The sequence below is a fragment of the Falco punctatus genome, assembly GCF_963210335.1.
Source record: "Falco punctatus genome assembly, chromosome: 7".
Classification (NCBI taxonomy): Eukaryota; Metazoa; Chordata; class Aves; order Falconiformes; family Falconidae; genus Falco; species Falco punctatus.
The window spans coordinates 44,258,725-44,279,846 of NC_137587.1; the positions used below are offsets into that span (position 1 = coordinate 44,258,725).

The 21,122-nt window shown below is 45.5% G+C and overlaps 1 protein-coding gene and 1 long non-coding RNA gene across 12 annotated transcripts in view; one reads left to right on the forward strand and one right to left on the reverse strand.

Annotated features, from left to right (window-relative positions):
- Positions 1 to 21,122, forward strand: part of GPR132 (G protein-coupled receptor 132) — a 123,587-nt gene that overhangs the window by 84,606 nt on the left and 17,859 nt on the right. The window contains exons 3-5 of one of the 10 annotated variants that reach the window (XR_013929749.1): positions 9 to 124; positions 2,284 to 2,426; positions 4,889 to 10,863. The exons of 1 other annotated variant lie outside the window; for it this stretch is intronic. The gene's annotated coding sequence lies outside the window, so the exon portion shown is untranslated. Of the gene's footprint in view, positions 1 to 8; positions 125 to 2,283; positions 2,427 to 4,888; positions 10,864 to 15,938; positions 16,105 to 21,003; positions 21,090 to 21,122 lie in introns of those variants that run through there. 8 more of the 10 variants (XR_013929750.1, XR_013929751.1, XR_013929752.1 and 5 more) reach the window with 8 other exon arrangements.
- LOC308067830 lies at positions 3,679 to 15,852 on the reverse strand. 2 transcript variants are annotated; one of them, XR_013929766.1, is made up of 3 exons: positions 15,714 to 15,852; positions 7,734 to 15,048; positions 3,679 to 4,946 (listed from the first exon to the last, which is right to left on the reverse strand). It is a non-coding gene; the product is annotated as an uncharacterized lncRNA (long non-coding RNA). The 2 variants fall into 2 exon arrangements; XR_013929767.1 differs by lacking the exon at positions 3,679 to 4,946 and having other exon boundaries at positions 10,310 to 12,737; positions 13,304 to 15,048.

The following is a 21,122-nucleotide window of genomic DNA, read 5'->3' on the forward strand; positions in this document are numbered from 1 at the left end:
TCCTGCAGAAAACTGGTGGCTTTGTGCTTCACCTCTCAGGACAACTGAGACTGCCTGCTCAGCTGCTCGTGAGCCCCTCCTCACCACTTCCATCTCTGAGGAGAAACTGCCAACCTGGTGGTGAGTGCAACTGACCCCATCCAGACCCTCCCTGATGAACCTTCAGTGCCATCTGCTCCTGGAGCTGGACTTTCACCCCTTGGTGCCTGTCCCACAAGTCACCTCTGCAGGCCTTGCCAGTGAGGGCTTCAGCACCATTTGCCAGTCCCTCCCCTGGCAAACTTGTCCCTATTCCTTACCACAGTAACCATTTTTTCTGAGAAGGATATTTCCATCTATATTGTTAGTCTGACCTCTCTGTAACTGTGAACTCTTACATGTCCCACCACCAGCTCAGAGACCACTCTTCCTACAATAACCTTCATTTTAGACCCACTCCCATTCCTGCTGACTCCCTCCTCCACCTCCATGCCAGGTTCACTCTCCTTTTCTTCTCCTGTCTTCTTATTCTCTCCCTGCAGTCAGATTCGGTAACTTCTGTCTTTGCTTACAGCATCACCAAACTCTGTGGCTTTTCTCACCTTGCTTACAGTAAAATCTCCTGCCTACACCTTCTTCACTGTCCCCACTTTCAGTAGCACAATATCTTCCCCTCTGACTTCTCACCCAAAATGCCACCACTATAGAAACCCCCTTGCACTCCCTGCACCAGCCCACTCTTCCTGTCTTGGTTTTGTGTGTGACTGCTCTGACTGTAATGCCTTCAAGTCCTGTCCTGGCTTTCCAGACTTGACAAAATGACAACTCTTTTACATCCTTGCGTCTGTTACTTCTCTCAGGAGGCTCCCTCTGACCCTCTCCGTACTACCTGGCGCAGCATCCATGCTGTGAGCCATGGGATCATAGCATCCATCTGCCCTGGTAGCTCTCTGCCTTTATGCAGAAGACGCCTTCATCTGGCTCCAGATTTCACTTTGGTTCCTCCAGCCCATTCTAGGCTCTGTAACCAGGAGTGAGGCCATCCCCTCCACCTGGGCAAGACCTGGGTGGACTTGGCCACCCTGCTATGGGGTGGGAGCTGGGAGACAGGAGCTGGAGCTCTGCTGCTGGGCGCCACGCTGCCCTGCCACATACCGCAGCAGGTCCCACAGTGGGAGGCTGGCTGGCTCATGATGTTTCTCACTTTCTCAAATACATACACACTCACTTGCTGTTACTGTCTCACGCTCTCTTTCCTTCCTCCTTCTGGAAATACACTCCCACCACAACAGCCTGTCTCTGTCTCAAAAGCACCTTTCCATGACCCAGATATTATAGTGACATTTGTTTTTTATTACTGTAACAGTGATGCAACCCGCAAGCAGTTCAGAGTCAACCTCACTTCTCAATCTTCATGTGCATATCAACAGATCAGCAAAACCGTTCTTGAAGCCTCCTAAACCTAAATATTTTCTCACTAAGTATTCAGGTCTTTCTTGTTTTCGTGCAGCTAGAGATGACATGAAATATCAGCCTGAACTCAAAAAAGAAGACTTGTATTTGACTGATATTCTGAAATACCAAGGCAAAGCAGAAGAAATTGGGAATAAGCTGTGCATGGCCAGCACAATGGGCATGAGGCAGCCAGGCTTACTTTCACTTGTCTCCTGCTCTTGAGGAAGACAGGTAACATCAGAAACAAAAATTGCTGCCATATGTAGGCTCCACATATTTTTAGAGGGGGCCATACAGGGCTGGTTAGACCAGCAACACTAAAGATAGTGCTGAGAAAGTGTGCGCCACAACTCAGCATGCAGCCAGCAACCTGGCAAGCCTGAATGAGAAATAATGAGAACTTGTAGTCATCTGTATCAGTGCTAGAAAGATTAGTAACACACGAGCAGGACGTAATGTTAGTTGTGAAGGAATTTGGTGTAACTAATGCCACAGAAGCCTGGTGAGATGACTTTCCCGATCACTGTAATAAAACTGTTGATGAGGAAGGGCAGACTGGGGACAGTGCTCTCTATCACCACTATGAGCTTGCGAATTGTTAAGTCAGATTTACAAGATGCTGAGCAGAAGAGGAAAAATATCTGCAGAATGATCTGCTACAGACCATCAAAGAAAGTCAGAAAGTCAAAAAGCAGGATGAGTTGTTCCTTAAACCCATTATTCATTCAACCCTCATCCAATTAGACTTCAAAGTGGGAGACATGCTAGAGATGTGCGAGTCAATAGAAAAACAGCATTTAGTGATAGAGGTGAATTCTCTCACCCATCAGGTACTGCATCTAAGGTGAGATCATTCACTATGACATACCATGATGAACTAATTGCCGAGTAGAAAGTTTGTTGCTCTCTAAAGACCAGCTGTCATGACTGTGACCTGAATATTTGGAGCTGCCCCAAAAACAAGACTGCCCCAAACACTCAACATTAAAAAGGTAAGTTCTCTAACTTGACAAAAGTTACTATCCAGATACATTGGCAGAAAAACTGTGGGTAGAAAAATCTGAACAAAAGTTCAGTCCTTTGATGAATTGTTTATCAGATGGTCAAAAAATTGGGATTTCCAAGTCAAGAGTGCAAACAGATAAAAATCTCATCCTAGTTCGGTGACAAAGTAAAGGAATCAATGTAAAGTAGAAACGCAATCTATTACAGATGTGAAAGGGGGAAATGGCTGCTAACTAATACAAAATAGAAGTAATTAAGTGTGAAAAATGAGTAAGTCAAATTTGAACCATCTGGAAACACCTCAGAACAGAGCAGAGAAAGTATTTTAACATCTACTAAGAACAGAAGTAGCTTAACAATAGTGCAGGAACATCACCAAAGAGAGGCAGCAAAATTAACAGTAATATATAAAAAAAAGAGTACTTAATAAATATTTGTCTGTATTCAGAAAGAAGTCAGATCATGTACATGTACAGCATGGAGCTGTCAAGGGACTTTTTTGCTCAGTAATATCAAGAGGATGATAAACAAGGTCTACCAGGAAAAAATATTTAAAATGAGCACTCTAGCTAATTAGCACTCCTGAAAGAGATGACATGGTCTCTCTCCTGCTTTCATTTGGAGAAGTGCTCATAGCGTATCAATATTCCAGAAGGCTAAAAAGGATGAACTGGGTAAGTACAGTAAAACAGAAGCGACAGATGCAAACAACTGTGAGCTAAGGGTGGGAGTGTAGCAAATGCTAATAAGCATCTTTCAAAGAGAAACAAGATTTGTTTGCCAAACTGAGTTCCAGCTTTTATGAGTCTGGCTCAGACATGATAGATTCAGAGTTTTCTAAAGCATTGGATACTGTACCAGGGAACAAAACCATGTCCTGCAGAACACTAAAAGTTATCCCATAACTAATCTGAGAGCTGGAGAAGTGAAAGATTTCAAATACAAATGAATGACCACAACATGGGCTCCCAGTACAGCACTATAACATAATAAAATAAAGCAACTGTGACTGTGTATGTGGTGTTACATGTAGGCAGAGATGTAGGGGAGTAATTTTACCTTAGCACATTCATGCACAGCAGTAGAAAGACCAGTGCTGAAATAGCCCCTGACCTGCAGAGTCATGGAGAGGCTTTGGGGAGAGGATACCATGTGCTGCCTTTATTACACTGCTTTTCCCCAAGGACTGCTTTTAGCCACCACTGAAGACCAGATCTTGAGCTAGACAGGCCTTTGGTCCCCCAGTAAAGCCACTCTTACTGTCTTGTGTCATTCCCACACGTCCATTCTTCAAAGCAATCTAGAAAATAAATAAATAAATAAAACCCCACACAAACACCCCCCCCCAAAAAACAACAACAACAAAAAATATTAACCAACAGCAACCAGCAAAGACAAGAGTAAACACTATCTTGTGTGAGGTTCAGGACTCACCCTGCTCCTTGGTCTTTTATTGGCTTTAGCCAATTCATCACATTAAATCACTTCTCAGTCTCTTGTGACCATCTGCAGTTAATTACACAAATACTTGCATAAAAAACACCTGTTTCTTGAGTTCCTAGCTATCACCAAAACCTTTTAGCCTTGCCAGCACAGGTCTGGCCTTGAGCATGACCTTTGGCAGGGTACATGGGCAGCAGTTGTGTTTTGGGCCCAGCTGTCAGGACTGTTTCTCCATTTGATCCACTACAGCTGTCTGCTAAAAGACAAAAATAACCCTGGCACCAGAGGCTGGGACTTCTGAGAGCAGAGTTCCCCACTCTCCAGGCCACTTCCCCAATCACTTTCCTTCTGAAACATACATGTGTTTTCCAAATATTTGGCCTGCTTTCGGTGGGAGAGGTATAGACCTCACCCTCTTCCACCCCTACACTCCTTTTCACATCTTTTCTCCAGAGCAACCAAGATTCTCATAGGAATGGATAGACATGGACTGGTACCTGCCACTAGCTGGGGAATAAGGACTACAGCTGCTGGATTGCTGTGTACTAAAGCGAAAGATAACAACAGGATTAAAAAAGTAAATCCTGGGTGTGGCAGCGTTTCCTAGAAGGACCTGTTGATGTGAGGTGGTCGTCTTTAGTGCAGATCTGCTACACTGAGACTCTTGGGGAGAGGGACCGTGATTTCAGCATGCTTTTGAATCCACACCAGGATTACGTGTTTTGCTGCTCAGCACTGGCCACATGGGAGGACTCAGCCGCGGGTATCTAGGGACCGCAGATGATCAAGAGTGTGATTTCTAAGGAGAGGAAACAGACTGTGGGTTAGATGTGGGATAAACTGAAAGGAGGGCTTGTTAAGTGTCTGTTGTTCTACCAAGAATGGTTTCCGGCAGTTATGCCTCTTTTTGTACCTTGAATTTACATGGAAAAAAATTCCAGGAACTAAAGACACTTTACTTTAGGTGAGAAAGTTGCAATAGGTGTGCTCCTTATGTATTAAACAGGTGCATTCCTTGTATATAAACGATGCGCTGGCTTCTGCTGAGTCCAGACACACTGAGCCTGGAAGAAAGGAGACAGTTTTCAGCAGCGCTCTTTGATAACTGGACAAAATACCATGGGAAGGAGCCAAACGCAGTGGGGGACTGGTGGGCTCTCCATTCTCTGCATCTCCAGAGCAAGGCTGTGCATCCCTCCAGAAGATGCTTTAACCCAACAGGACCTCTTCAGGCTGGGTGCAAAGCAACAGGGTGCAACGGGGGTGAGGTGCAGAGCCCAGACGCAGTGCCCATACAGCAATGCTGGCAGAAACCTCCCCAGCCAAGGACACGGCCCACTTTTATGCATACTGGAAATCTAGGGGAGGTTCTGGGAGGAGATTGTTTGGCCTGGTTTTTCTTTTGAACCCTGTAATACCGCTACTCATGTCTATTTGCGCATGCCCTTTAAAGAGCTGGGATTCCCCCTTCTGACAGAAGTTACATAGCAGTCACACTGCCTTTAATCTCCATCAAACTACTACTTCAGCGTACCACCTACACAGCCAGATGAAAAAGCACCAGTAAAAAGGAACTGTTGTTGTTTTGTTTTCCCCTTCTCAGAAAAAACCCAAAGCTTAGGAGAAAAGCTCAGAGTCCGGCTTTGTATGTACTAACTCCTCCTTTGCATCTGGAAATTCCCCTCAGTTATACCATAAACAACTCCCCTCAAATTTGCTAAAATAAAGTGAACCGAAATTCAGTAGCAGACATGGAAGTAGGGAATATTTGTAATCTGGTGATTACCAAAAAAAGACCAAGAGCAGACAGAAACTGATTTATCATTTCAGACTATTTTGAATTTCTTATTCAACGAAGTAATAATTAATCTCATAAAGTATGTTGCATTTGAATGTGGCTTTTCTTTTGATTTTGTGATTGAGCTTGACAAGGTTTTTAACTACTAAATGTTGCTTCTCTTCATACCCAAATAATGGATTAGACTTTGAACAGTAAATACCACCAAGCTGCTAGCATCTTTCACAAGGATTTTGGCTTCGTAAGATAATTATTTATGGTTTTGTTGTCCTACCACTGATGCTTCTAGTAAGACCCCCTCTAATAGGGAGGTAAAAGGTGGTGTCCTAGCAGAAAACATTGCTGCTAGGAATAGGTGCACAAATTTTAGATTACTATCACAGACTCATAATTTGTTACAACAAACCATTATATGGGCATGACAGAACAATCACAGAGAACACCAGAAGATGTCCTTTCTATAAATAATACGCCAGCCTCCATTCTCTCCTCCTGTCTTTTAGCCTTTGGAATACTAAGAAGCTTTCTAGGGGAATAGTCCTGGTATACACTGTGTCCATTTTATTAAATATTTTTTTAAAATCATACTTCAAAGCAAAAAAAAAAAAAATAGCTGACACATCCCTGGCTGTCATTCTGCCCAGTCAGCATGCAGAAGCAAAGCATTTTTCAAATTGTGCTGCCATGTGCTAATAGGAACAGCCACTGGGAGCCTGACACTGTTCCGAGATCCACTAAAGCTGCCCAGATCTAACTCCATTGCTCCAGCCCAGTAATTAGACCTCAACTCATAAAGCATTTTAAGCGCATGCTTCAGACTGATGCAAGCTGCAGTCCCACAGGCAGCTGAGCCAACACAACAATTTGCTGCCAACCACCTTTGTACCATATCTGGTGTTTGTTGGAGCCTTGGTTGAGCCAATTCTCCTCCCTAAAACGGCAGAAAACTATCATATCGTTTATTTTCCAAAGGGAGCTGGACCTTCCCTTTTGGACAGAAGCAGCCTATGATGTTGGCTAGCCCTGCCTCCTGAAACTGTGCCCTCGAGCAGTTATTTAGATGCTATGTTAAACTGCAGCTTACAGAACTCTGGTTTCCCTTCACATTGCTTTTGCATGGTGCCTGTGAGAAACAGGGTCTGCCCCATACGGCAGGGTGTCCACTGCAACAGAACAAATAAAAAGTATTGCAAAGTGGGCCCAACCGCAGCTGCAGGCCTAGGTGGCTGTTTCAGGGGGTCTGCTGGCGAGCAGACAGACACAAGTGGCTGGTTTTGTACAAAGCAAAATGTATGAAACATGAACTGCCTGAGATGGGTAACAGGAGGATGATGACCAACGCTTCTGCTGTGGCTGCTGCCTTCCTGGTCTTTAAAGAAGTCCTGAGCAAAGGGACTGCCTGGCTCAGTAATACAATGTCAGTTTCTCCAGGGTGCCCAAAAACATACGTAGGATATCCAGGGCTTTCTCTACAGCTACCTGAAGATACTCATGTTCTTCTGCCTACAGAAGAAATTAACTCATTTACCACTGCCCAGAGCCCTCACCAGTATCTAGGCATCTCAAACACCTTGAAATCAAGCAGAGCAAAGACACTACATCCTTTCTGGACCAACTTCTTTCTTCTTTTGTCCTCAAAGCACTTTACTCCTGTTCCCAAAAGTGCTGGGATGTCACCCCAGGTGATGAGACAAGGGCCTTTGCAGAGAAATGGAAGTCGGATTTTATGGCTGTGCTTGCATTACTGTTTTCTTGGGTATCTGGTACTTACTTGGAAGCCTAACAAGACACGCTTTATTTTCACCCATGTATCTGCTGTATGTATTTGATAAACTGCAGCTCCAGGATGCAGCTGGACTGCAGCCTGCCTTTCTCCTGCCAGAGGTTCTGCTTGCCTGAGACCCGAGCAGTGATGTGGGCACAGCACACCATGACACTCACCCAGTCAAGTCAGCAGGAGTCTTGGCATTTAGTTCTGTAGAATTCTGAGAATTTCATGCATGCTCATTACATATAGCAATCTATACATTTTTTTAAAAATTTGTAGTAATACCTGGGTCTCATACAGCATCTTTTTGCCACTTCATCACAAAGTATCTTCAAAGGAAGTAGATGTGACAGCTGTCTTTTTAAATAGAGAAAAAGAAGAAGACTCAGAGATGCGATTAATGAGAAGAGCCCACAAGATCAGTCCAGAACTGAGTAGTATCTGTTTCCCTCCCATTATTTGGCCACATACTCTAGCAAAGCTGGTGGAGAATTACCAAATGTTTGCATTTCTTAAAATGGTGAAGCCTGCAGATTTGCCTGCACTGAAGTTTCATGCAAAAACACCCCACATCTGGGTAACCCAGAGTACACAGAGCTTTATGGTGTTAAGGTCCGCCTGCTTCCACTCTAGAAAAGCTAACTCAAGTATCACTCCCATGCACCAGAGACTGCAGGGCAGACAGAGTTCATATGTCCAGTCTCATGTGTTCAAATATGCCTGTACGACACCAGCACCAGGTGAAGCTACATCATTTATCTTTCTGTGGGTAGCTCTGTTTACAAAATGATTCAAGCTGCTAGTGTCAGGAGAAAAGACAATGGAAGGGACATCTTTTAATCTTGAAGAGTCTTTCCAATTAGTATTGTTGCTTCACAAATGCATCTTCAAAAAATACATTCCTGGCACCAAGTAGGGCATGGAAATAGTGTTTGGAAAATGAGGCTGTAAATCTGTTGTTTAAGTGAATGGAAACTGCTGAACACAAGCCAAAAACCCAGGTGTCTATAGGAAGACCAATTTATAGGGATATCTATTTATATGGAGAGAAATGTGCCAGCGCTCAAAAGTCAGCATTTTCAAGGGTGATTTCCAGTAGATTTTTCTGTTGTCTTTTTCATCTTTATGACGGAGTAAGAGGATATGAAAAACTGGTGGGAAAGGAGTGGAAAACCCTTGGATTTTTCCCTTCAGTGTGTACGCATACCTAGAAATCTCAAGGAAGACCATACTTACTTTTTCAGAGTGTATCAGGGTATTTATTTGAGAAACGGAGAAGCAAACGTCTCAAGACATGTGCCCCACTAAATCTTTCGCTGTAATTGAAGGCTGAATGTCCTACCTTCATCAGGCACTTTCTTTTCTCCAGAAGATTAAGTTGCTTGTGACAATACAACAGCAGAGACTGGAAGGGGCCTTTCACACCTACCAGCATCCCTGAAGACTCTGAGAAGATGCCTTAAGAAAGTCATCTGAGGTAACCATCTAACTCTGCAGGAGGTGGCTCCATGGCCTGGCCACTGCAGAGTGGGATCATCACCCACATGTGAGACTCAGTTTCCCCAGTGGAGGCCGGTGACACAAAGCAAGTGGAGATAAATGAAGCAACAAGTAATTGTAAAATAGGGCCTGTGCAGCCCTGTGAGTTCCCCCACTGAGGTGCAGTCAGGTAGATCACAAAATGTCTGGCAAAGCTCGAAAAAATCAGTTGTGCAGAGAGGCTCTCCCTGATGCTCTTATGGAGACACATGCTGCTGGCAGGAGGTGTCTCCCATTACTTGCTGAAGTTCATAGCATGGGAGAGGGGGTTCACCTCACATGGAGTCACACAGACCTCTGAGGTCATCTTGCAAAAGGGGATTTTGAGAAAAGCTGAGAAATGGAGCATAGAGGTGACAACTCCACCATCACATGCCTGCTCTGCAACAACTCCTCCATCACACAGAGGTGTAGAAGTTCAGATCAGTGGCTCAGAGACCTGTTTGCTCTAGGTAAGGGCTAGCATGCCCGGGGGATTCCAGCTGTATACAAGAGGCAATTCCCAGTGGAGAATCCCAAGGTGATGCAAGTTGCCCATCTGTTTTCAATTTCCCTTTGAATCAAAGGACTGACATCCTCAGCATCCATGTGTGATCGCAGATCACAACACATCGTGCTCAGAAGAAAACCCAGGACATGACGTCCTGTCCCCAGTGAAATCTGCCAACCTGTTTTGTTGTTCTGCTACCTTTTTCCTCGCACTCCTCCTCCATCCCATTTCCTTTTCCTGTGATGCTTACATGGCAGCTACTGTACATGCGAATCAGTAAATCAAACCATTTATGGAGTATTTTTTTCAATGTTATCTCTGCTCTGCAAAACGTTTCCTGCTTTCCTGTCTGCGGTATTTCTCTAAGGTGCCCCTCGGCAGCGAAGTCCCCGCGCAGACATGCCGGAGGTAACACACGGGCGCCTGCCCCTTCAGTGGCAGTTTCCCCTGACAGGGTACAAGCTTCCTAAAGCCACTCACCGTCCAAAGGCTGTGTGCAGCCCTCCAAAGGGCACTGCCCAAGGCTTTGCCCGAAGAGCTGGCAGTGAGGCTCCCTGAGGATGGGAGGAGGAGCTGATGCAGTGTAAACACCAAAGCCCTTTGAATCTCTGCTGCATCAGCTCGGTCTAGCCTAGCAGAGCAAACTCTTGGAGGCTAAAAGGGAAACAACAGGAGCAAAAACCCACATTTGAATATATGGCAGAGGTGTCTGAGTGGGATTTGGTGGATCCGAAGCCCATGTTTGGCCAAGGCACTTGCTCTGTCTATGCCAATTCCCTGTCCTTCAGCCATTCACTTCACCAGGGATTTCAAATGAGAGGACAAATCTTACTTGTTTCCATGGTTGACATAGTTTTTATATTAATATGAGATACAACCAAAACCAAAAGAGCCATGCAGTGGCACGGAGCTCTGGGTAGCCACATTAAAAAGTCATACCTGCTCACTAAATCATCCCCTGAATATATACCAAAATACTGCAATTTCAACAGCTTTTGCCTCTTTCTTGGAAGCCTTCCAAGTTTAAAACAAAGTGAGGCTTGAAATTACAGCACTATCTGTAGAAGGTGCAAAACCAGCTTGAATTTCTGTCTTTGCACCATAGAATAAATGTGGTTGCTCAAGGGTGCAGGCCATGCTATAGATGTGCAATTGATTCTTCCCTCTGAAGTTTGCTAAGATTAAGCTGACTTCAGGTGTTGGCTCACCACTTCTGTTACTTCGAGTTTGTAAAAAAAGTCAGAAACACGTTTTCTTTGAACCGCACCCTTTTCCTTCCCATGCACTAACAACTGTAACCTTTTTAACCCTGTGGGTTATAGTTTCCTAGTATAAGGAGGGGTGTTTGTAAAAAAAAAAAAAAACAACAACAAAAAAAACAAACAACAACAGGCATATGGCTCGAAAGGCGGTGACCCAGGCTGCAACAGCTGAGCCGGCAGCACAGGGTGGCACTCGGCACAGCCAGGCAGTGGTCAGTGTTTTCCATCTGATTCTATAGGTTTTGGATTTGGTTGCCTTTTATTCCAGCAGTTTGAGCTGAACCAAAGCACAATGTGGATGGGCTGGTTGTCTGGGGACGTGCATGTTCAGAGCTGGAGTTCGAAGCGTGGAGCCAAATCTGTTGCTGCTGCAGCACACCCACTCACCTCAGCTCCCGCAGCACGCTCTCCCAAAGAGGCTGTTAGACAAACACAGCCCTGTACCCCACCTCATCCCAAGGACCCCAGCATACGGACCAGCACCTCTTTACTCTTACCATACAGAAGACAAATCTGTTGTTGCCCCAGAGGAGTCAGAAGACCCAAAGGTCTCTGAGATGCACCGTGTGACAACCAGCTGCACTCTGCCAGGGGGCTCTTGCCCGGGTACAAACTAACCCCAGTGGATCTGTACACCTATAGAGGCAGGGCTGTCAACCATGGTAGGGCTTTTCTCTTCGGGGTGAGAGACCTTTCCTTGACAAGGGCATGATCAGTGACATTTTTGACATAATGGATTTCCATTCCTGAGGCACACAGTACATCACTGCGTCAATGAAAACCGAGCATGATCGAATTTCTACAAGCCGCTCACAAAAACAGGCAAATCAAAAGCAGGAGGACTTTCAAGCACAGATGCGAGACGCGGGCATTTATGCAGCCTGACAACCCAGTAGGAATCTGACTGTGTCACCCCTCCCTCCAAAAGCACAGCATACGTCATGTGTAGAAAAGCCAGGGCATCAAAAATCTCAGCAACTGACACTGCTGTGTTTCATTTCCAGCAGCAGCACGGGAAGGTCTCTGCATTCTCTGCAGGCTGCCTGCTAGGAACCGGACATCCATGGGAAGCCAGGAAGGCGGGTGAGCTCTGTGCTGGGCTCAGCACAATGCTTCTGCCACTCAGCCGGCCTGATTGCCAGGGCAGAGCAGAGCTACACCCCGTGTGAGGGGAAGACTCCGCAGGTAGGCAGTTGCTGGGAGGAAACTGAGCTTTGGTTTAAGCGCAGAGCTCATCCCACGCTATCTGGCTTCAGCAATCCAATCTGTGGTTGATCCTGCTATAAACTGCAAAAAAAACACCACCAAGGCTGATTTTTGTCCCTGTCCCAGATCAACAGCATCACAGCCACTGTCACAGATGATAAACCAAGTTTGATCCATAAGCTATGGAGACTATTAGTCATGGTTGTATATCATAACAGTGCAGGGGGACTTGTACAGTGCTTGGCCAGAGGAGCACGGAGCTGAGCAGACTTCAGTCCTCAGTGCTTCTTAGCCTCTGGCCACTGCTGTCCTAGAGAGACTCCTGAGCACTTTTCTGCTTTGCTTTTATCATCAATAGTCCTTTTTGCAATCCTGCACATGCTGCATTCCCCAGACAGGTCTGCTGTCTGGGAACAAGAAAAGAGCCAGACACTTGGCTTTTTCCTACCAAGACCCATACTTCAAGGAGCTATTTTCATTTCCTTGTTTTCCACACTGTGAAATCTAAAGCCAACAACTTTTTTTCAAGAAAAATAAGCCTCAGTTGCTTACAAAAAAGATGCACAAGTGTACAAATATTGTCTTCTTGGGTAATCTTTTGTAGAGCTGTTACGTGCATGTGACTCATTTCTATGTCGAGGCAGGAGAGGCAGGTGATCAGAGGTTTCTTTCCTCCATTCATAGGTTCTTGTTGGACTGGAGCAGGGGAAGATAATGCTAACACAGACCATTTTCATGGGTGGTGGAACAAAGAAATGCCAAATATCCAAACAGCTTTTCTCTTGATAGTTCCTAAACAAGAAAGGGGAGTGAAAAACTCAGTCTGAAAGTCTTTCAAAGACATTGGACACCATCAGTCTTCCACAGTTATTTCTGTTTACTGGTCCATGGTGCACATGCATTTTCTCTATCATAGTGCTGTGAAAACCCCCAAAAAAGGTCTGGGTTATGCAGCAGTGAGCTAAAAAAAAGCTGGACTCTTTTATCCCTTACCCTTTGGACAGTCACTATACTGCAGTAGGAAAATTATGAAGAGTGCAGAGAAGACATCTCATATGCATCTTAACTTCCTTAAACATGCTATCTTAAAGGCAAATGTCTAAATAGCCAGCAATTAGAAGGTAGAAAGAAATAGGCTCAAAATGCCCAATCTAAACTCATTGAGGCTCAAAGAAACATTTCCATTTACTTCAGCTGGCTTTAGACAGAGGCCAGAGGGTTTCTGCCTTCTGCTATAAATGGTTCTTTATCTGATCTTTTTTTCTGCCTGGATATGACATCAGTACAATACAACTCAGGCCAAAATTTATATTGCTGTACTGCTTGTATTATCTCTACTGAATACAGACTAAACTTACTTGAAATGTTTGGTTTGATTTTGCCACCCATGGAAGCACTAGCTCTGTTTTCATTTCCAGTCACAGAAGATCTTGTCGAAAGACTTTTAAAGCACCTTCCAATGTGAAATCTTGGCTTCAGTCTTGAGCTTGCTAGGGCAATGACTGCGACGGGGTGATGCTGATTGGGGCCATATTACTGAAAGAAGCATGAAGGAGCCGTGACTCTAAATAGTAATGTTTTTCAGGCCGGTCTGGAAGGTCCAAGGCCATGTGTTGTCTTCCATTTCTCTACAGAGGACCACACAATTTTCAATGTTTCACCATAAAATCTGGTCGGCAAATGCCTGTGTGTCTCTGAATATCCTAAACCCTGTGTCAGTGTGTGTAAGCATCACAGAGAGCATAATCAGGCAGGGAGCTGGCTGCACAGTTGACTGCACCCAAACGGGAACTGTGATCTGGTAAATGAAAAATGCCACGGAGACCCCACTGGTGCCTACAAAAACTCCAGTTCTTCAGGACAGAGAGCACTCTCCTCTTTTCTGTCCCACATCTCTGAATGAAGAATGGTCACCTACACAGATAAATCAGTTCTAGCTATCTCAGAAACATTATTCCCATCCTTATTCATGGTTTCCTTTGGGTTTGATATCTATGCAGAGGAGGACAAAGATGAAATCATGGGTTTGCAGCAGTGCACAGACTGGGTCCAGCACTATGTCCAGCCAGGATGAGCTGGTTCAGACAGAAATTTCAACTGCTCTTCTTCACCGATGGAGGCTACTGAGCTGGCTTCAGCCTCTTCTTCCCCAGTTCCTTCTGGCCACTGAGAATGAATTGCTCTTCACCAAAAGACCCTTCCTCAGGAACCCTGTTCAGCAGAACTGAACCGAAGTAACTTTTTCACCCCAGAATGAAAGTACATGCCAAGCATTTCTTTAATTTTCCAGAAGAAACATTTAACTTCCAACACAGCTACCAAAAATAAAATTAGTTATCTGCTTGCCTTAGGTTGACACCCAGTTCCTCCCCGTTCTACCTTAGCCCCAAGCAGTCTGCAAGCACTGACAGACCCTCATGGGGTGCTGTAAGCACCTCACCAGAGGTGGAATGGGTAGAAGTTGATCAGGAAGTTGCCTGAAAACTTAATCAATCTGGTCATAACTGGCTTTTGCAAAGTCATACACAGCATCTGCAATGACACATGGAACAGTTCTCACAGGGAAGGTCTAGCCTGGCAACGTAGCATTGGGATCTTCTTCCTCCTTCCTTTAAAGCCTGAGTGAGAGCACTTGGTAAAGCTCATATGCTCCTTTGTATCAGGGCTCTTTGCCATTAAGGAACTCCTGTAAATGAACTCTTCTTAAAGCTGCTCAAACCACCATTTCATCTTCTTTAGCATTCTCAGCCCTTTCTAGCACAACTGGCACCAGGATGGTCTTTCTCTTATATCACCACCCCCTTCCCCACTGGGCTCTAATACTGTTTCTCATTCATTTAAATACCCAGCAATTTCATACGTATTTGAGCGACTATGTGGGTATTACCTCCGCTGTACAAACAAGGATTAGGCATCCTGCTCCTGACAGAACCCGGCAGCCCAGGCCAGCAGGGTCTGGGGTGGTTCATCGGTCTCTTCTCCTTCCAGGGCATGGCAGCACAATGCCTAAGGTGCACACTCAGAACAGGAGTCCAAGAGCTGAAACTTGGGGTCACAAATGGAGTCTGGAGGTTACAGGAGCTGCACCGCCGTCTTCTCAACCCTGTGCAAGTGACAGAATTTGAAAGCAATCACTTCCCTTGTTAAGGCTTTCTTTTGTCTTAGCTGCTTTCCTAACTGCATCGTTTTCTCTGCTCCCTCCACCAGCCAGCTGCAGCGGTTCATCCCGCCACAGCTGCACGTGCTGAGCAAAGAGCCCAAGCATACCTGTGGATGTCCTACCACCCCGCTGGCACAGCAAGGATAGATTACATGGAGGCTGAAGTCAAACAGCAACAGCCAAAACTCCTGCAGACCAGGCCGTGCGGTCTGGTTTGGCACAGGGGAGGCAGAAAGCACAGACCTTCTCATAGGGCCCCTCCTGAAATGCAGCCGTGGCTGCAGAGCCACTTGTGAAAGGCAGCAGCCATGCAGGGCTGATCTCAAGCCCACCGTGCAAGAGCGTGGGCACTACTTCATATCTGAAAACAACACAGGGGACAGCGATGAGAACAGGCTGTTTCAGAAGGCTTTGCAACAACTCAGCAGAAATGCTGATATCCTGCGTGCTCTGCTCAGTAGAAACATCACAGCCCTCAGTCCCCAGCCAGCACTTACACACAGACCCACCAGCACAATGCTCTTTATTCCTTCTATCATCCTGTTAATTCCACATTTTCCTATACTGACCATTTGGGTTTTTCACCTTTCTGATTATCCCCTACTTACAGTAGCTAGTAAATAGTTTCTTCTGCTTCTTCTCACTCTTTCAGTGTATTTTCAGAGGTGGATCTTCCCCAAAGGTTGTCCTTGCCATAGATGTCTTTTCACAATGACTTTCTCAAGTGATGACATGACTAAGATTTTCAAGGTTGAGGTATTCCAGTCACCCCTCTATATATAAGTGTACGCCTAACTACAAGTGACACACTTTGGGAGCTTGATGAAGTCTCATAAGCAAAACTCTTTTAGCTCACACCACTTATGACTGTTGTCGTTAGCAACTTCCTGAAGTTTTTACAGAGCAGCCTGTGAGCACAGAAGGAGTGCGAGTGCTTCACCATCTCCTCTGCAAAAGCCAGAGAAAAAAGAAGTAAGTGATTTCTGTCCCTGAGGCAAGGTATTACTTCCACTTAGCAGTATTTTGCTTTGTTCTGCTTGGATTACTGCTTCTCCATGCTGTGCATTTGTATTTCAGAAATGCAGACTCTGTTGATGTTTCACTGTAGTCTAAATCTCCTTGTGACTGATACACCAGACATAAAGTGTTGTTGGGTCTGTACTAGAGTTCATTGCAGTCGATGGAGTCTTTGCTACCTGTCTTCCTTATGAATACCCTTTCCTGTTAAAAACCTATTTCTCTCTTACAAAATAATTTTGTTTCCAGTTGAAGGATTGTGGCAGGATACAGGTTGCTGTGAAGTTAGATTTAACTATCACTGCAGACCACGAGGCATGAATATAGAATTGTATTAGAAACACGAATGCTGGGCTTCCTTTCGTAGACTGTAAGGAGAATCCACATCCAGCCTTTCCTCTCATACTTACTCTGCTGGAAAAGAAAACAACAGGCATTTGACTGTGTAGTTTACCTGCTGGTCTGTAGTCACTAATTGGATTGGATACACTACATTTCTTCTTTTTTTACATCTTTTATTCACACAGTACTGCTGATCTCTGGTGCTCAGAAATGTGAAGACTGAGTTAAGATTTTTTTATTATTATTATTTTTATTTTTGGTCAGATATTTTGGGAGTTGACTTGTTTCTTTGAGACTTCAAAAATACTGGGACCATGCTTAATGCTCTTCCCAGCAAACGACCTCGCTTTTACATGAAAGCAGATACTCCTTTGCATTTAGCTTAGCCGTTATTTTCATAGCTGGAGATTTAACAAGACCACAAGTCTTGTGATAAAGTCACAGACCAGCAAAAGCGATTGCACCACACTGGTAGGTGGGCAGAACAGATCTCTTTGGGTTTCTTTCTTAGAGACTTTAAAGGATTCTGCCTTTGCTTTGACAGATTCTGAGATCGGAGAGGATCTTTCCTACGCCAAGTAAGATTTAGCAAAGAGTAAACAAAAAATCCTACCACAGCTGGGCTGACCTGCTGATTTCATTGAACTGAGTTGTTTTCCTGAATTCAGCATCTCATAGGGTGTTCTTGCTTGGTTTTTTCTCTCTGTTACCTCCCCCGTACGGTTGTGTTTATGTTGCAACAGAAAGCACTACAGATTATAGCTACTGGCTTCTCTTTAAATGTTAACATGAAGTTTGGTACTCTGCCAAAGACCAAGAAGCATGTGGGCTTAGCTTTAACCCGCCCCTCCCGTAATCCCATTTAGATCTGCTACTGCCTCTAAACCAGCAGTTCTTTAACTTCCAGTAACACCTTTTGAGGGGCTGGGGGGAGAAGGCAAAAAAACCCATGTATTCTGCTCTTTAGCACTCCATGGGCAGGGATGATTTTCTTCTGAGGACTTTTCCTCAGTTCTGTACACAGGACACTACATTGAAACAAGTACTCACAGTTTGAATTCAGCACCCTCTCTGTACAGATTGCTGCTTGAGACTGCAGACGGCTCTGTCAGATTCAGCATTTCCCATCCCTCTCGGGAGACACTGATCTTACAGCCCCATCACGGCCACACAAACAGCATTGTTGTCAAAATAGAAGTGCCTGAAGGCAGCATTTCAACTATCTCAGGCTGCCCTGACAAAGCTCAGTCCCGCTTCAGAGCTGAAATGGAAATCTGCACAGCTTTGTGCAGAACGATTTTGCCCTCTCAGCCAGGTTCCTTTATTTTTGTATACAAGAGGCTGCAAAAAGTGCATGTAAGTCAGTGGTTCCCAAACCAGAAAGGGCTGGGAGAGGGGAAGTGGAAAGCGGTATCGCTGCAGTCACAGAGGGTCATGCCACTGCTAACATTAGCAGTCACAGACCCAGTACAACAGGAACGTGGCTGGAGTGGCAGCTGCAGTAACTGCTGTGCCAGATGACAAGAACAGGTTTCTGTGGTTGCTCTCTGTGACTGTACCTCTGGCCTGAGCTCAGCACAAGCTCAGTTTTTGCTTGCCTTTTCTTGATACTCAGCTCAAACCTATTGTGTTCTCAGTGTGCCATGGGGTGTAATTAGCAACAAGCAGTTCAGTGCAGTTCCACCTGGAGCTGGCTTTATCTCCTTTGACCCCTTTTCCCTCCCTGCACAGACCCAGCTGCCTGTCCAAAAGCATCTGGATATCTCCCCACTGCTCCAGGCTCCAGAGTTGCTGTGCATGTCTCATGCACGGAACCAGGACAGGTCTGGTAGGGTTTAGCAGACCTATCTAGGTATCCTAACACCTTCTCGCATCCCTCTGCCACACATTATTGCCTCCTGAGTGGGGTGTATCTCGCTGTGTGAAAATCACTGCTTTAAACTGAACCCTTTGGTAGCCAGCATATAGGGGAGAATACTACTTTCACTTAGCATGGCCTCCTATGCTGGAGCTATAACAGAGCAGTGGAGGAGGAGGTAGTCAAGGATCCCACCATACTGGCAGAAGTACGATCATCTTTACAGCTGCTTTCTGTAGAGCACATCAGGCTTGACAGAATCTGTCTCTTAGACCACCGTTGCTACTTCGATCTTACCTGCCTTCATGAATCAAGGCTATTTTTAAAGCAGGGTATTTCATGCAGACAGATACTACCAAACACAACTAAGGTTCAGACCTGGCTGCTGCTGTTGGTGGAGCAGAGCATGGACAAAAAATATCTCCAAGAACAGCCTGCTGTGGACCTAAAGTCCATAAACACCAAAGGTTCCGTATTGAAATTGAAGTGGAAGGTGAAGTGGGTTGTATCACTGCACAAGTGAGCAGGGCCTGACTGGGGCAGAAAAGTCTGAGAGAATTAGGAAATTCAGAACAGGGTCTACCAGAAACAATGTATGCTTTTGATATCCCTAAAGAAGGACACTTCAGGGAATATCTGGTAGCTGGGATTTTTACATTAATATCTTTCAGGATAGATCTGAGTCCTACTGAAGAATAAGATGCTCGTTGTGGTAGATGTACAAACAGCTGGAAGAGATCGCAGCCTGAGTATTTGGACAAGACACTACAGGAGATTTAGCAGACATTAGTGGGGTTGCAGAGATGACAGAGACGTGTTAGGTGCAAAGAGGAATCTTTGAGTGTCACAGTTTCTGCTGGTATAACTAAGGTCTTAAGGGGAAAACCCTGCCACTGGTATGGGAGCTAGCTAGCTGCAGGAGGTGACCCACATGGCAAAAAAGGAAAACGGTAGTTCTCCAATTAGTTGAGAGTGAATCATACAACAATAAGGAACAAAGAAATTTATTTCAACAGTAAATGGAAAAGGAGGAAATACTGGTGCCTGAGGTCAGAGCACTTGTAAATACCATCTTTAACTGCTCTGTTAAAAATAGGGTTGTTTCAAGTACAGAAGGCACTGTGGTTTTCATGAGGCTTTGCAGATTGCACATGTATTCCCCACCCTACATTCATTTTACACAAAAGTAAAATGATTTTGAGGGGAAACTAGTTGGACTTCTCAGTGACAAGCACTATGTCAGTGAGCCCAAGTTTGGCAGGTCACAAAATTATTTTGGGCACCTTTTTGCTGTTTTTCCCCAGCAACCTCTTTAGCATTGATGATACTGCCAACAGCAGTGCAGTTCCCACATCCCAGTGGCTCCCACACGGACACACAAGCAGTGCCAAGACCAGTAGGTCCCCCATGGTAAAGAGTTAATCTTCTGTCACAAGATCAAAGCTCGATGCTGTCTTTGCATTCTACTGCTGGGAGGGAGCGGCCATCCTGTCTGTGCTCCCTCTTTTCAGGACAGCTAAGCTACACCCTGGCCAGGGGATTTCAGAGGGGTGAAAGGGACAACCATATTTTAGGGATGTAGGAAAAGCCTGTGATCCCAGAGGTGTCAGTGCAGGAAGTGAGGAAGCTTGTGACTTTGGGAATCTGATCAGATGTGTTTGGTTATGAATAAACATTCTCTGCAAGTGTCATTGCCTGGTGGCACTGGGCACTTGTCCCCTGAGACAGCATCCTCTGGCTCCCATGGGAACTTGAGCGACAGAAGAGGTATGAGTTGTAATTTGTGGGTCTCCTGGGAAAACAGTGGTTTGAACACCACAGGCTGACTTGGGCCAGAGGGAGGGAAAGCAGCAACAGGATGGTGAAAGGCAGGAACAAGCCATGGCAATGCAGAGACCATGTATTGGGAACGATAGACCCAGGCGATGACAGGCTGGCAGAATGTGACCAGATCAGAGATGGAGGACAGAGCCTGAGCAGAGAACAGCAGTGACAGGCCAACAGCACGCAGGGCCAAGCTGCAGTCAGATACAACTCTTGGCCATTAATAAAATCAAACCAATAGAGGGAAGCAAATAGAGCCATTGCCCAGCCACAATCCACAGCCAGCACACAAAGAGCAAAAAAGCTTACCACAAGGTAGGAGAGCTGCATGGTCACTAGAAAACCTCTACCCGGACCTGCTACAACATGGCTCTCTTCACGTGCAGCAGCAATAGAGCCTAAGGGTCCCGTAGCCTCTGCAAGTCCAGGAGCACGGAGGTGCTGGGTGCCAGCTGAGGGCTACCACAAGCCATAGGCATGGCTACGCCATGGCCATCCATAGCTGATCGCCTTGCCTGCCTGACAGGCGATGCAGCTGAGCGTTCACACCTCTGGACATGACGCTCCTAGCAGGGACAAGCTTCTTTCTTGGCCACAGGGTGGCTGTGGGTGTCCCTCGCATGCACATGCACAGACTTGAATGTCTTTACTCAGGCTGTGCGTGTGCCCAGGTGTCACACATGGCCTCCTGCTGGTATTCCCTGAAGGGTGAGAAGATGTATGGCCTCAGTCTGCAATCTCCTGCAACTCCAGGTGAACAGTTGCTGCTACAGAGGTGATTTTGAGTGGTGATATTTTGGGGTGAAGATGGCTCTAGTACAGGCCTTCTGTGGCTCTTGGTCTGTTTCTAACTGCAGGTGCCAGAGGTTTGGCAGGAGCATCCCATTTGGAGGCCTGGATGACTGAGGCCAAGAAGGAGGAACATGTCCATAAGTAGCTGCTGGTGAGATCCTAAAGCCTAAAGGATGACAGAGCA